Source organism: Dromiciops gliroides, chromosome 1 (genome assembly GCF_019393635.1).
Source record: "Dromiciops gliroides isolate mDroGli1 chromosome 1, mDroGli1.pri, whole genome shotgun sequence".
NCBI lineage: Eukaryota > Metazoa > Chordata > Mammalia > Microbiotheria > Microbiotheriidae > Dromiciops > Dromiciops gliroides.
Window position 1 is genome coordinate 294,109,724 of NC_057861.1, and position 15,034 is coordinate 294,124,757.

General features: G+C 38.7%; 1 protein-coding gene across 1 annotated transcript in view; it reads right to left on the reverse strand.

The window, feature by feature from the left end:
- The window catches only part of MRPS28 (mitochondrial ribosomal protein S28), a 171,054-nt gene that overhangs the window by 66,884 nt on the left and 89,136 nt on the right, over positions 1–15,034 (reverse strand).

A 15,034-nucleotide genomic window follows, 5' to 3' on the forward strand; every position in this document is an offset into this window, starting at 1 on the left:
TTGTATATGATACAATCCATACACTGTCTCTCTGCCTTTTGCACTGGCTGTCCCTCATTCTTGGAATGCTGCTGGCCATATTCACCTGCACCCCTTGTTCAAATTCAATCTTCTGAAAAGGGCCTCTCTCCCAACCCCTGGCTACTAGAGCCTTCCACTCTAAGACTGCTTTCCATTTACATGATCTATATCTTGAATATACAAGTTATTTATGGATATGATTTTCACGCTTACTTATCCAGCCCTAACATCTCTTCTGAGGCAGCTAGATGGATCAGTGGATAGAGCACTGGGCCTGGGGTTTGAAAGACCTAAATTCAAAAAAGGCCTCAGATATTTAGTAGCTCTGTGACCCTGGCCAAGTCACTTAACCTCTGTTTGCCTTAATCCACTGGAGAGGAAAATGGCAAACTACTTCAGTAGCTTTGCCAAGAAAACCCCATGGACAAAATATGGTCCATGGGGTAAAATCGAGTTGGATATGACTAAACAACTTAGCAACAAATACCTCTTCTGATGTCCAGTGTCATATTTTCAACTGACAACTAGACAATTTCAAACCGAAAATCTTATAGAAATCTCAAAGTCAATATGTCCAAAACCCAACTCAGTCTTGTTCTCCCCAAATCCTCTCTTCTTCCTAACTTCCCTGTTACTACTGAGAGTACCACTGTCTTCCCAGTCACTCAGGCTCACAACCTAGATATCATCCTTGATTTCTCATTCTCTCTTGACCTTTACATCCAATCTGTTGTGAAGACTTATTGGTTTTACATTTTTAACAGTTCTTGAATATGACCCCTTTCTCTCCTCTGATAGTGCCACCACCCTGGTACATGCCAACACTATTGCGATAGCCTGGTTGGTTTTCCTGACACAAATCTCTTCCCACTCCAATCATTCTCCCCATAGCCATCAAAGAGATCTTCCTCCTAAAAGCCTAAGTGTGATCATGTCACCTCTCTTCTTCCCTATTCAGTAAACTCTAGTAGCTCATTATTACCTGAAGAATCAAACAGAAATTCTTTTGGTTTTTAAAGTCCTTTATAACTAGGACCCTTCTTACCTTTCCAGTCTTACTATACATTACTCTCCTTTGAGTTTTTGTCTTTCCTTGCATCCCCAGTGCTTTGCAATGCCTGGCACATGATAAAGGTTTAATAATTGCTTGTAGATGGCCTGATTGGATCATTGCTAAGGTCACTTCCAACTGTGATTCTACAATGTTGTAGCTCTATCAAGCATTAGATGTCCTTTAACCCCTATTTCCCCTAAGTGCTGAAGGAAAAATTTATTCTAAATTCTTGAAACATCTCTCCACTAAAATCCTACTTTGATATGTGACTGATATGGAGGTCACTGTGGGTTCTCTAAGGTTATGTTGGTGGAACAAAAGCTCTGGCAGACCTTACTAAGGTAAATTTGGCTATATGGCCTGGTAATGAGGACCCGCCTCAGGAAAGTTTAGTAAATCAAATCAGCAGAAGACAGGTGATGGGGCAATGATGATGTATGTGTGTGTTCTGGCAAAGCAGCTCATAAAACCATTTACTAGGTTGTAGAAAAGTTGCAACCTACATTACCAAAGTATTTGAATAAATGCAATCATGGATTTTTTGAAGCATTAATCAATCAGCAACAAGTATTTAAGTGCCTAACATATATAATGGTCACTGTGGGTACAAATATAAAGAATGAAGCTTATATTCTAATGGGGAAGACAAGTATACATATATACATACATATATATTACACATATAGCATAAATAGAAAGTAATAAAAAATGAAAACTAAAAGTAGTTAAATACATGACAGTTTGGGAGGGACATGATAAACTTGTTTGTTTGTTTGTTGTTTTTTTTTTGTGGGACAATGGGGGTTAAGTGACTTGACCAGGGTCATACAGCTAGCAAGTGTCAGGTGTCTGAGGCCCGATCTGAACTCAGGTCCTCCTGAATCAAGGGCCGGTGCTTTATCCACTGCGCCACCTAGCTGCCCTGGATAAACATTTTTTAAAAGACATAAGAAACAAAAAATATATAGAATTCCATAGTACTGACTAGCTGTTTTTTGTTTCCTTTTATTGCTATGAAATATATGTATGTGTATGTGTATGTGTGTGTATGTATGTGTATATAAACATCCTTAATATAATTTAAGGATAAGGTGACATATATCTCTGCCAATCATTCAATTTAACAAACATCATTCAATTTGACATTTATTTATATACATGGCTCTACCAGATTAAGTGCTTGGAGACACAAATGGGGAGGGGGAAAAAAAAGGGACATAATCCTTGCCCTTGGGTTCAACCCAAACTGAATAAAACTCTTTTCTAAAACATACTGAAAGGTCATTCAGCCTTTGTTTGAAGGCCTCTAGTGAGGGGGAACCCATTACTTCCAGAGGTAGTCTACCCCAGTTTTAGATGCCCCTAATTGTTAGGAAGTTTTTCTTGATAACAAACCTAAATCGGCCTCAATGGAACTTCCATCCATTGTGCCTCGTTCTGCCCTCTGGGGTCACACAGGACAAGACTGATCCCTCTTCCACATGATCGCCCTTCAGATAGGGACAACTATTAGGTTTCTCCTAGATCTTCTATTTTTTAAGCTAAAGATCCTGCTTCCCTTTGAATAATTTTAACAGCACAGATTTTTAACATTCACAATACTGATTGTCTTCCTCTGGGCATTCTCCACCTTATCTTGACATTGTTCCTAAAACAGGGTGTGGAAAACTTAACATAGTATTGTAGATATAGTCTGACAAAGGAAGAGTACAGCAAAATTATTATTCCTTTTGCTCTGGTCACTATGCCTCCCTTAACACAGCCCAAGATTACATTAGCACATCTTTTTCAGACAAAATACCATCCAGTCATGCCTTACCTACTTTGTACTTTGAAGTGGGTTTTTAAACCAAGCATAAGACTTTTACATTTATTCCTATTAAATTTTATATGATTAGATTCAACTTAGTGCTCTAGTCTAAAGAAGACTTTTTGAATTCCCACATCTCCCAGCAGACAAGTTAGCTCTCACAGCTTAGTGTGTAAGCATGGCATCTATTCATTCCTTTACCCAAATCATCAATAAAAATGCTCAACAGTACAAATAAAAATAATTGGGATATTCCACCGAACACAACCTTCAAAATTTATTGGGTAATAGCATAAGGGAATCTGGAAGTCATTTTGTTCAAACTCCTCATTTTTATCGTTGATGTTTAAACCAAAAATGTCTATACTTTGAGCATAGCCATTCAACCAGGTACAATTCTTAACTGTACTAAGTATATTACCCAACTTTTTCTATCTTCTCCACAAATATGATATGGCAGATTGTGTCTAATGCTTTGCTTAGTCTAGGTAAAGTACATCTGAATAAATTCCGGTATACCAGTTTGGGAATCCTCTTAAAAAAGAGACATAAAGTTAGACTGAAATTGAGCAATCCTTGATAAGGTCATGCTGCCCCTTATGGATCAACTCTTCTTTTTCTAGAAGTTCACTAACCATCACTTGGGGATCCCTTCTAGAGGTTTGCTAAAGCCTTTCCAGGTTATATTCTGCTTCCATAGCTGTTGAAAATCCAGGATCATTTATTCAAATGGATGCTGGAGTGTCAGTACAAATGAGTGAAGAGATTAAGTGAAAAAGTTAAAATTAAGTACATTAAGAGCCATATTTTATACCTATTGCTTTTCAAGATACACATCTTGAAATTTTGAGTTACAATAAAGATACTTAAGGTTTTATACATATAGTAGAGATACCTTTTATGTAGTGGCTAAGTATGTTACAGTATCTTTCAACAATTGTATCTCAAAAGGAACTAGAGTCTTAGAAAGAATTCTGTCTGTATTAGAGAGCGAATGGATCTTTTGATAGGGAAATGATGTAAATTTTATTTTTCATTACACCCAGAAGTCACAGGAAAGAGAACTTCTACTAAAATAGAAGAAAACAAACAAACTAAAAACAATCAAAAGACTTACTGACAGGAAAACTGATGATTAGGTACAAAATACTCTTCAAAGAGTTTTTTTCACACACCAGTATGATTATTATTAGAGGGTGATCATACCATCACATAACTGAATCTTCTTTCTGATTCATCAGGAGGACAAGAAACATGGAAATGAAAGGGAATAAGGCAAGGACTTTCTAATTGAAACTGTCTCATTGGCTCTATGGGTCAAGAAATCTTTTATTTTTTTAAAGGCAATCCAGGGTTAAGTGACTTGTCCAGGGTCACACAGCTAATAAATGTCTGAGACTGAACATGAACTCAGGTTCTTCTGACTCCAGGGCTGGTGCTCTATCTACTGTGCCACTTAGCTTCCCCTGAACCAGGGATCATTAACCTTTTGGGGGCCATGGATGCCTTTGACAGTATGGTCAAAATATGCTCTATGCTCTGCTCAAAATAATATTTTTTAATGTACAAATAAAATGCATAGCTGGGAAAGCTGCAATTCATGGCCATTGGAACAAATTATTCTCATCCATCCATTCTGCTGGGGGAAGTCTTCATGTGAAATGCTTGGGGTAAACACTCCCTAAGTCACTGACTGTCTGGGGGTCCAATGGTTACCCTAAACCTGGCTTAGTCTGTCTGCTAAGATAACTTTACTGGGGCATGACCGCTGCACATACTACAGCTTCTTGGAGCCACAAGTGAGATTTGAGTGACAGGTAGACACCAAAGGTAGATGAGCAATTCTAAGAAGAGCTCAACAAGCCCTCATACCTGAGGTGCTAGTCCTCCTTGAACATAGCATACACCCTACACCCCAACTGGAGTTTACTGAATAGGGAAAGAGGAGAGAGGTGACACAGTCCGACCTGTGTTTTAGGAAGATCACTCTTGACAGTTGAGTAGAGGACAGGCTAGAATAGGGAGAGACTTGGGGCAGGGAGGCCAACCAGTAGGCTACTGCAATACTCCTGGTGTTTGGTTATAAGGGTCTATATCAGGGTGATGGTAGTGTCAGGGGAGGAAATATTACAAAGGTAAAAATTGACAGACTTTAGCAACAGATTTGATGTGGGGGAAGGGAGAGGGAGTCAAGGATGACACCTAGGTTGTGAGCCTGAGTGACTGGGGGGACAGTAGTGTCCTCACCAGTAATAGGGAAGAGGAGACACTTTAGGGGAGAAATGAATGAATTCAATTTTGGATGTGTTGAGTTTTAAGATGTCTATGGAATATACAGTTTGAACTGTCCAACAGACAACTGGAAAGGTGAGGCTGGATATTAGGAAAGATGTTAGATCTGTATAAGTAGATCTGGGAATTATCTGCTTAGGGATGATAACTGAACCCAGAGGAGCTGATGAGATCTCAGAGAAACATTATAAAGGGAGAAGAGAAGAAAGCCCAGGAGAGGGCCTTGAAGGTCACCTACAGTTAATTCATGAGCCAGATGAAGATTCAGTAATGTCAATAAATCAATAAACATTTACTAAACACCTACTATGAGCCAGGTACAGCACCAAGTGCTTGGGGAGTCAAGAAAAATTTAGCAGTAAATGTTTAATTTGAATACCTATTTTACGTACCTATATTCCTGGGGTTGGGTAAAAATTTCTTAGGCAAAAAGGAGTCAAGAATGGAAAAAGTTTAAGAAGCCCTGGTACAAACTAGAGATTTCATGGGTAATGGAAATCCCTTTAGGCATTTATTGAGTCCACTATGCTGTCACAATTCCTATTTCCTCAGGAAGTCACTAAGACTTGGCTTTCTATAACTGTTAGATATGTTCTAGGAACATTTTTGCCATGCCTATTTTTTCCTAAAAAATATGAAACATTATTGCACCTAATATAGTAAATCTACATATAATCTTTGTTCTTCTCACACAATCTAAATATTCAACAGCTTATATCCTAGACAAATTAGAGCTCTTTTTAGAATCTAGTCTGTTGGTGGGAAAATGCTTTTGGCAATAAACACCAGTCTCCAGGGGTCTGGCTTAGTGGATCCACTAGCTACAGATAACATCTTGTACATGACCATGAAATCTGACCAGTGTTACCACATTTCATCCATAGTGTCCCCAGTCCCACTCTAATAGCACAACTAAACAGTTTTTACACTTCAAAACAGAGATTGTTTTCTTACACAGTACTTCGATATCAGAGAGGGGCATGCCCATAAATTTTGCGTAGTTTTAGCTGTTTATCACAAAACCGATAAAACATGTTTTAGGTCACAATACTGTCCATTCTGAAGATACAGTAAGCTTTGAGAATATAGCAAAAACAAAACCAATAAGAACTGGAAATTCAGTCTGTACTTAATTTGATGGTTTATTGTGCTATTAGAAGGCATAGTTTGTAGAAATGTGTCTTATTAATTATAATGTTTAGTGGCTTACCTAAAGAAATGCACTTTAAAACCATCTGATTCTAAGTGAATCAATGACCACTAATGAAATGAGAATATTGTTTCATTGAGAAATTTTCAAAGTGATTGCTTAAAAGAATATAAATCAAATGGTAAGAGTAGTCCTTAAACTCTATCATAACTCTGAGATAGAAATGGTGAGTAACAATTTAACTGGAAATGACTCAATAAAAAAATCTATAGTATGTTTGCTAACATAGTTGTCCTATTAATGAAATAACTGTTGAACTTGGTCCTAATTTTATGCAACTCAATCTTTTCCCTCTTCCCTCCTCCAAACTCAAGGAAGCTGTTTATTCCTTACCAGATAGAAATGATCACCATAATGATCATAACTCAGAAGATGAGTAATGCCAGTCCTAGCTCGTAAGTGTCAACACGAGGTCTCAAACCTAGGTTTTCTGCTTGTACCACCAAGACTCCTACCACCGTTACACCTCCACAGGGTATATAGGGGAATATTTGTGTTGGGATTTTGGCATCAAGATGCCACACATACCAACTGGCTGGGGCTCTGGGCTCAGTCTCCATGTGGCACAACAGCTGTCAATGAACCTTGTTCTCATCATCAGAGTCCAATCCACCACCTGGCTACAGTACTGCCTGCTGCTCCCACCACCATGGGGTCTATAAAAGTTCCTTATTTCTCTATGGGAGTAAGACACAGCCCAGAATCACCAAGGTAATGCAGTAGTTAGCTCTCTTCCAAAGAAGTGGATTACTACCTTCACAGTGCAGATAAAATCCAATCATGACATGAACCAGACAAGATGAGTGACTACAAAGCATCATTTCTAATTTTACATATTTATGTGAAATGTACAAATCCAGGTCAGAGACTCAAAACAAAACAAAACAAATCTTATTTGAGTTTAGGGAATAAAATCACATCACCAAAAGAGGAGTAGAAATCTCAATATATCATTCCTTCAAAAACCAAACAGAACAACCCAACCCTATCTTCTCCAGTTTTAACACTAGTTTTTATCTTTGCTAGAGATAATTTTTGGTAGTGGGAAAATTAATTAAACATTCTTTAGAAGCCATGGAGCTGAAGTCAGAGCACTGACTAAACAGAGCAGCTGTCTGTGCAGGCAAAGTGGGTTCTTGTCTTAATCCTGTTCTGACCTCAGAGCTGAGCATGAGAACCTGTCAGAAAGGTGCTCTCACAGTACAAGACATCAGGCAGCAGCTGCCTATGCTCAGTATGCTGCAGCCGCCTTTTCTCTTTGAAAAAACAGAGTGGCACTCTCGATAGATACTGCATAAAACACATATGCATGTGCCCCATGCCCTTATCCTGCACTGTGCAAAGGTCAGTGAGCAACTGAATTTCAGCAGGCTAGAGTGGCGGTTAAAAACAACTGTCAGAAGCAATACATGATTTGGAGTTGAATTTTTCTTCAAAATGCCAATAAATACAGGTAATAGAATAAATATACTACATTTCACATTGGAACAAGAAAATAATTTATTTTAAATTTTCTGAAACAAACAACAATATTAGTCATACTTTCAACTAATTAGGACAAAATGGGTGCTCTCATAGGCACCAATGCATAAAGTGACTAAGGAATATAAGAAAATGGGGGAAATGGAAAAAAGTAATCACTTCAAATTAATCAGAGAAGAACAGCTATGAGAGAAATTCTTATCCTTTAGTCTTATGACAAATCTGGTTAAAATTTTAAAAAACCACCTCAAACTATATTACTCTTTAGAACAACTGAGCAGTTAGTTACTGGAAGGCTGAGTTCAACAAATCCCAATGGCAGGCTGCTTATGCTCAATAATATCATTCAACCCAAGGCAGGCCAGCAAGCATTTATTAAGCACCTATTGTGTGCCAGGCAAAGTCCTGAGCACCAGGGATACAAACAAAAGCAAAAAGAAAGACATTCCTGGTCCTCAAGGTACTTGTTTTCTAATGAGGGAAGACACATAAAAGGGAGCTGAAAGGCAGGAGAGAGGGACCCACAAGGACACCATGGCTAAGTCTGGAGAGTGAAGCATGGATGGTTTGGATCCTCTCTGAAGAGGGAGGCTCTGGGAGGAATTCATCATCGATAGAAGAGGGGCAAGAGGGAAAAGGCAACTTAAGCATGGGACAAAGTCCAGAGAGTGAAGGATAGCTGACCTGGGTCCTTCCTCAAAATGAAACTTGTGGGAAGGACTCAACAATGGGAGAATGGAGCCTAAGACTAGAAGGTTCAAGTTTTAATATTAAACCAGATTCATTGGGATTCTTATTAGGCACTGGGGGTGGGGAGGGGGTGGGGTGGCACAGTGAATAAAGCACCGGTCCTGGATTCAGGAGGACCTGAGTTCAAATTCGGCCTCAGACACTTGACACTTACTAGCTGCATGACCCTGGGCAAGTCACTTAACCCTCAGTGCCCAGCCAAAAAAAAAAAAAAAGACTTATTAGGCAGTGGGGTTCTACTGGAGATCCAGGTTCCTCAACTGTAAAAGGGGGATAATAATAATACCCACCCTCCAGAGGTTGTTGTGAAGATCAAATGAGATAATATTTGCTAAGTGCTTAGCACAGTGCCTGGAACATAATAAATGCTATATAAATGTTTAGTCCCTTCCCCCTTCCCTATATGAGTCTTCCCAATTAAGGAAAAGGAAAGTTCTGCATAACTAAGCCCCAAGAACTGTAGCCCCTCAGTCAACAAGCATTTATTAAGTACTTAATCTGTTTTGGGAGTACAAAGAAAGGCAAAAACAGCTCCTGCCCTCAAAGAACTAGCATTCTAATGGGGGAAATCTTATAAACAAATAGATACATATGGGATACATAGGAAGGAAGGAAGGAAGGAAAGGGAGGGAGGGAGGGAGGGAGGGAGGGAGGGAGGGAGGGAGGGAGGGAGGGAGGGAGGGAGGGAGGGAGGGAGGAAGGAAGGAAGGAAGGAAGGAAGGAAGGAAGGAAGGAAGGAAGGAAGGAAGGAAGGAAGGAAGGAAGGAAGGAAGGAAGGAAGGAAGGAAGGAAGGAAGGAAGAAAGGAAGAAAGAAAGGAAGAAAGAAAGAAAGAAAGAAAGAAAGAAAGAAAGGAAGGAAGGAAGGAAGGAAGGAAGGAAGGAAGGAAGGAAGGAAGGAAGGAAGGAAGGAAGGAAGGAAGGAAGGAAGGAAGGAAGGAAGGAAGGAAGGAAGGAAGGAAGGAAGGAAGGAAGGAAGGACTTATTAAGCACCTTGTTGTTCATCTTTCTTTTTCAAAGACAACCAATGATATCACAGGGTGCTATCTTGATTTGCTTGTGAAATGGGTATAAGCGAGGCAGAGTTACACAAAGTTATCAGCTACACTCTCTCTCTCTCTCAGTTATCAAAGTCCAGCGGCAAAACAAAAGTCAAGAAGGCTGGCGATGGCCCGGATGCAGTGGATGACCTTGGCATCTTTGATTTCTGACTAAACTCTAAGTGCTCCATGGTGCTTGCTTTAGCCAACTTCATGGCCATTGGAACAAACTCTTCTGATATGCCCATTCAGCCAGAGGAAGTCTTCAGACAGAGGTTAAGTGACTTGCCCAGGAACGCACAGCTTGTAAGGACATGAACTTAAATTTTCCTAACTTCAGGCTCAGTGCTGTGTCCACTGTGCTACTCAGCGGCACCGTGTCCTGCCTCTTGTCCTCTGTGAAGATCCCTGCAAAGCACATGTCCAAGGCGGAGAGCTGGGACTTGATTTTCTTGGAGAGAGCCATATGAGTGTAAGGATATCATCTTTCTTCACCATGAGCTGAGAGCTGTCTTTTACCTGGTACAGCTATCTGCATGGTATTGTTTTTGGTAGTCATTTTTCAGTCATGTCTGACTTTCTGTGACCCCATTTAGGGTTTTCTTGGCAAAGATGCCGGAGTGGTGGTTTGCCATTTCCTTTTTTTGTTTTTTTGGCAGGGCAATTGGGGTTAAGTGACTTGTCCAGGGTCCCACAGCTAGTAAGTGTCAAATGTCTGAGGCCAGATTTGAACTCAGGTCCTCCTGAATCCAGGGTCGGTGCTTTATCCACTGTGCCACCTAGCTGCCTGCCATTTCCTTTTATAGATGAGGAAACTGGTGCCAGCAAGGTTAAGTGACTTGCCTGGTCACAAAGCCAATAAGTGTCTGAGGACAGATTTGAACTGAGGAATATGAGTCTTCCAGAATCCAATCCATGTATCCTACCCACTGCGCCACTTTGGGAAGCTACAAATATTGCTCCATAGACTTACTCATCTTTCAATTGCACCTGGACCACTTACCCTCTATTAAGAGGAAATGCAAAATTACTTTACTGAGTTAGAAAAAAAATAATAATAAGATTCATTTGGAAGAATAAAAGGTCAAAGGAACTAATAAAAAATACATAAAAGAAGGAGGTTTAGTAGTACCAGATATTAAACTATATTAAACTATATTAAAAGGGAGTTATTAGGGGCAGCTAGGTGGCGCAGTGGATAGAGCACCAGCCCTGGAGTCAGGAGTACCTGAGTTCAAATCCAGCCTCAGACACTTAACACACACACTTACTAGCTGTGTGACCCTGGGCAAGTCACTTAACCCCAACTGCCTCACTAAAAAAAAAAAAAAAAAAAAAAAAAAGGGAGTTATTATTAAAACTATCTGGTAATGGCTAGTGAATAGAAAAGTAAATCAATGGAACAGAGTAGACATACAATTAACTTACAGCAGCAAATAAACATAATAACCTTGTATTGGACAAGACTAAAGACTTAAGATTTAGGGATGAGAATTCATGATTTGGTAGAAATTGTTGGGAAAACTGGAAAGCAGTCTGACAGAAAATGGTCATAGACCAATATCTTACACCATTTACCAAGATAAAGCCAAAATGGATATATGACTTAGATATAAAAGGAGATACAAGAAAATTTGAAGAACATGGAACATTATGGATAGGTAAACAATTTGTGAATAAGCAAGAGACAGCAAAGTTAGGCATAAAATGAATAATTTTTATTACATTATATTAAAAAGGTTATGTACAAATAAAACCAAGGTAGCCAAGTACAGAAGGAAAACAGAAAATTGGGGGGGGGGGGAATTTATAGACAGTTTCTCAGATAAAGGTTTCATATCTCAAATATGTAAAGAACTTTGTCAAATCTATAAGAATACAAGTCATTTCACAATTAATAACTGGTCAAAGGATAAGAACAAGTAGTTCTCCAATGAAGAAATCAAAACAATTTATAGACATGAAAAAATTATCTAAATCATTATCAATTAGAGAAATGCAAATTAAAGCAACTTTTTGTTTTGTTTTGTTTTGCAGGGCAATGAGAGTTAAGTGACTTGCCCAGCGTCACACAGCTAGTATGTGTCAAGTATCTGAGACTGGATTTGAACTCAGGTCCTCCTGAATCCAGGACTGGTACTTTATCCACTGTGCCACCTAGCTGCCCCTAAATTAAAGCAACTTTGAGATATCATCTTACACCTATCAGATTGCCTAAAATGATAGAAGAGGAAAGTGACAAATATTGGAGGGGATGTGGAAAGATTGGTGCACTAATTTGTTGTTGTTGGAACTGTGAATTAATCCAAACATTTTGGAGAGCAATCTGGGATTATGCCCAAAGAGTTATTAAACTAGCTGTGAGATTAAAATTGGATATTAGATCATAAATCTCCCCTACTTAACCTTTCCCTTAATTTATCTCCCAGACTAGTAAATGGAAGAAGCTTCTGGTTTTCTAGTTAGAGTAGTCACAAGGTGATGTTGATTAGAAGGATAGGAAAGTAGAAATACAATATAAATCGTCTTAAGTCTAGGCTTAGTCTATATTCCGTATAAAACTCACCAAAACCCAAGGCCACCTTTGGGGAGAGAGACCAAGTCAAGCGCGTGCTGTTAACCGAGAGCTGGGCCGAGGGGTAGCTAGGTGGCGCAGTGGATATAGCACCGGCCCTGGATTCAGGAGTACCTGAGTTTAAATCCGGCGTCAGACACTTGACACTTACTAGCTGTGTGACCCTGGGCAAGTCACTTAACCCCCATGGCCCCGCCAAAAAAAAAAAATTAGTTAGATAAAATATTTATAGTAGCCCTCTTTGGGGTAGCAAAGAACTGGAAATTGTGGAGATGAGGTCTATCAATTGAGAAATGGCTAAACAAGTTGTGGTATATGAGAAAGAATACTATTGTGCTATAAGAAATGATGAGATTGTTGATCTTAGAAAAACAGATAGACTTGCATGAAATAATGAAGAACAAAATGAGCAGAACCAAGAAACTTTGAATATAGTAACATCAATATTGTTTTACGAACAACTTTGAATGACTAGGTCATTTAGACTATTATAAACTACCCAGATTAAATACAAAGGACCTATGAGGGAAGATGCTACCTATATCCAGACAAAGAACTGATAAATACGTATAGAATGGTTTTACATATATAAGAGTGTGTGTATGTGTGTGTGTGTGTATATATATATATGTACATACATACACACACACACATATATGTGTCATGGTAGCCATCTATAGGAGAGGAAAGAAAGTTACATAATCACTTTATTATACATTTAAAAGGAAGAGCAAGCTGTACATAATAGATTTTCAATTTCATGAGCAATGATTTTTTCTATTCTACTGTTATGGAAATGCTTGTCTTATTTCTTAAGTTCAGAATAAAAATTAAAAAAGATAAGAGGAACCAGGAGGAACCAACAGTCATGAATCATAATATCACAATTCATCCAATTGCTTGCCCATACTGTTGGTAGAGCTCCAATCTGGACTATTTATTTTGTAAAGCAGTTTGGAATTTTCAAAGAAATATGACTAAAAAACCTATACCCTTTGATACAAAGATTCCACCATTAAGCCTATTGGCTCAAAGAAGTCAATGATAATAAAGAATTGCCCTACATACAACAAAATTTTTATAGAAGCAAAAGGGGGGAAACAAAGTAGATACCCATCAAATGGGGAATGGCTAAAAAAAAATTGTGGTACATGAATGTAATGGAATATTACTCATCTATAAAGAATAATGAATATGATGAATACAGAAGAACATGGGAAGATGTACATGAACACTGGTACAAAGTAAATTAAGCAAAACAAGGAAAGCAAAATGTATGACTACAATAATGCAAATGGAAAAAGTAAACAGAACAACTGAAACTCAATGGAAATGTAGTGAAAGGGCTAGTGTGAAAGTCATGGTTATGGGTTCTTGTCTGTCATTCACAAAGAGGACCAAAATGACATCACTATGTTGGAGTCAAGGTACAGTGTGTCCAACTGGGGCTAATCAGACCAATACTAGGGCTAGGAGAGAGTTATATAACCTGGGTTCAAATCCTGCCTTTGACATTTACTCTCTCTGTGTGACCCTGTGTAAGTCACTTAACATCCCTGGGCCTCAACTTCCTTATCTGTAAAAGAGGAGTTGAACTAGTTAGCTTAGGAGGTCCCTTTATATTGTCAAGTTATAATGACTGACCTTGAACCCAAAAAAGAGACAGGAGAAAGTACCACCCTCCCTTCCTGGTGGACTTTGGACACTACAGATAATGTCAGATTTTTTTCAATATGTTGCTTAGTTTTGTTGAACTGTTTTTCATTCTTTTTTATTCGCTGTAACAAGGGATAGGTTTCTGGGAAGGGGAATGAGAGAATATATTGGAAAATATAGGTGATGTAAAAACAAAATAATGCATAATGGTACCTTACAAAAAATAGCAATAAAGATTTATTTAAAAAACAAATGAGACATGCTTCCCCAGAACTAAGTAATCCAGATGGGATCTAACAAAGCAGGATACAGCAGGCACATCACCTTATTATTCCTTGAAATTATGTCTTTCTTAATGAAGTCCAAGAGCACATTAACTTTTTCATCTGGTCATCCTTTGTAGTGTTGGATTTATCTTTTCTCAAGGGCCCTGAAAATATGAAGCTAGGAGACATGAAGCATGCATTTTTCTGGTTCCTCTCAACAATTTGCAAACCATTCTGCTGTCACTCAGCAACTCAGTGTTGCAGAAGAAAAAGCACTGGACTTGGAGTCAGACATTGAGTTCAAATCCTGGTTTTTCCATCTACCACTTATGCGACCTTGTCAGGAGAAGTCAGTTCATCCCACCTCCCTGTCATACCCCCACCTCCATCCCATCTCCATTTCTTCATCTATAAAATAGGGGAGTTGGACCAGATGACTTAAGGTTCCTACCAGTTCTGAATCTATGACCTTGTGAACCTTTCCTTTACTGTATCCAGATATCCTGCCATATGCAGATCCTAATAGAAATTATCTATAACTCCGCCTCCCATTATTTCCCTCTCTCAAGGCTTTTAATACCTAGTTTATGGATTATATTCCAACTCCCAAATCAGACTTGAAGACTTCTTTAAACTTCTTTAAACATTCTGATGCCTCTGATCCCACTGCATCACAGACTTCAGTTTATATGACCTTTCCATCTTCACTCTAACTCAAACTCAAGATAACTAATACAGTTCATATCCCCATCATTTAATCTAACAATTAACCTCCAATCATTTAAACCAACACTCAAGAAACATTTATTAAGTGCCTAGTATGTGCCAGTCACTGGGAATAAAAATCAAGGAACCTGCCTTCTATAGGGAGAGATAACTC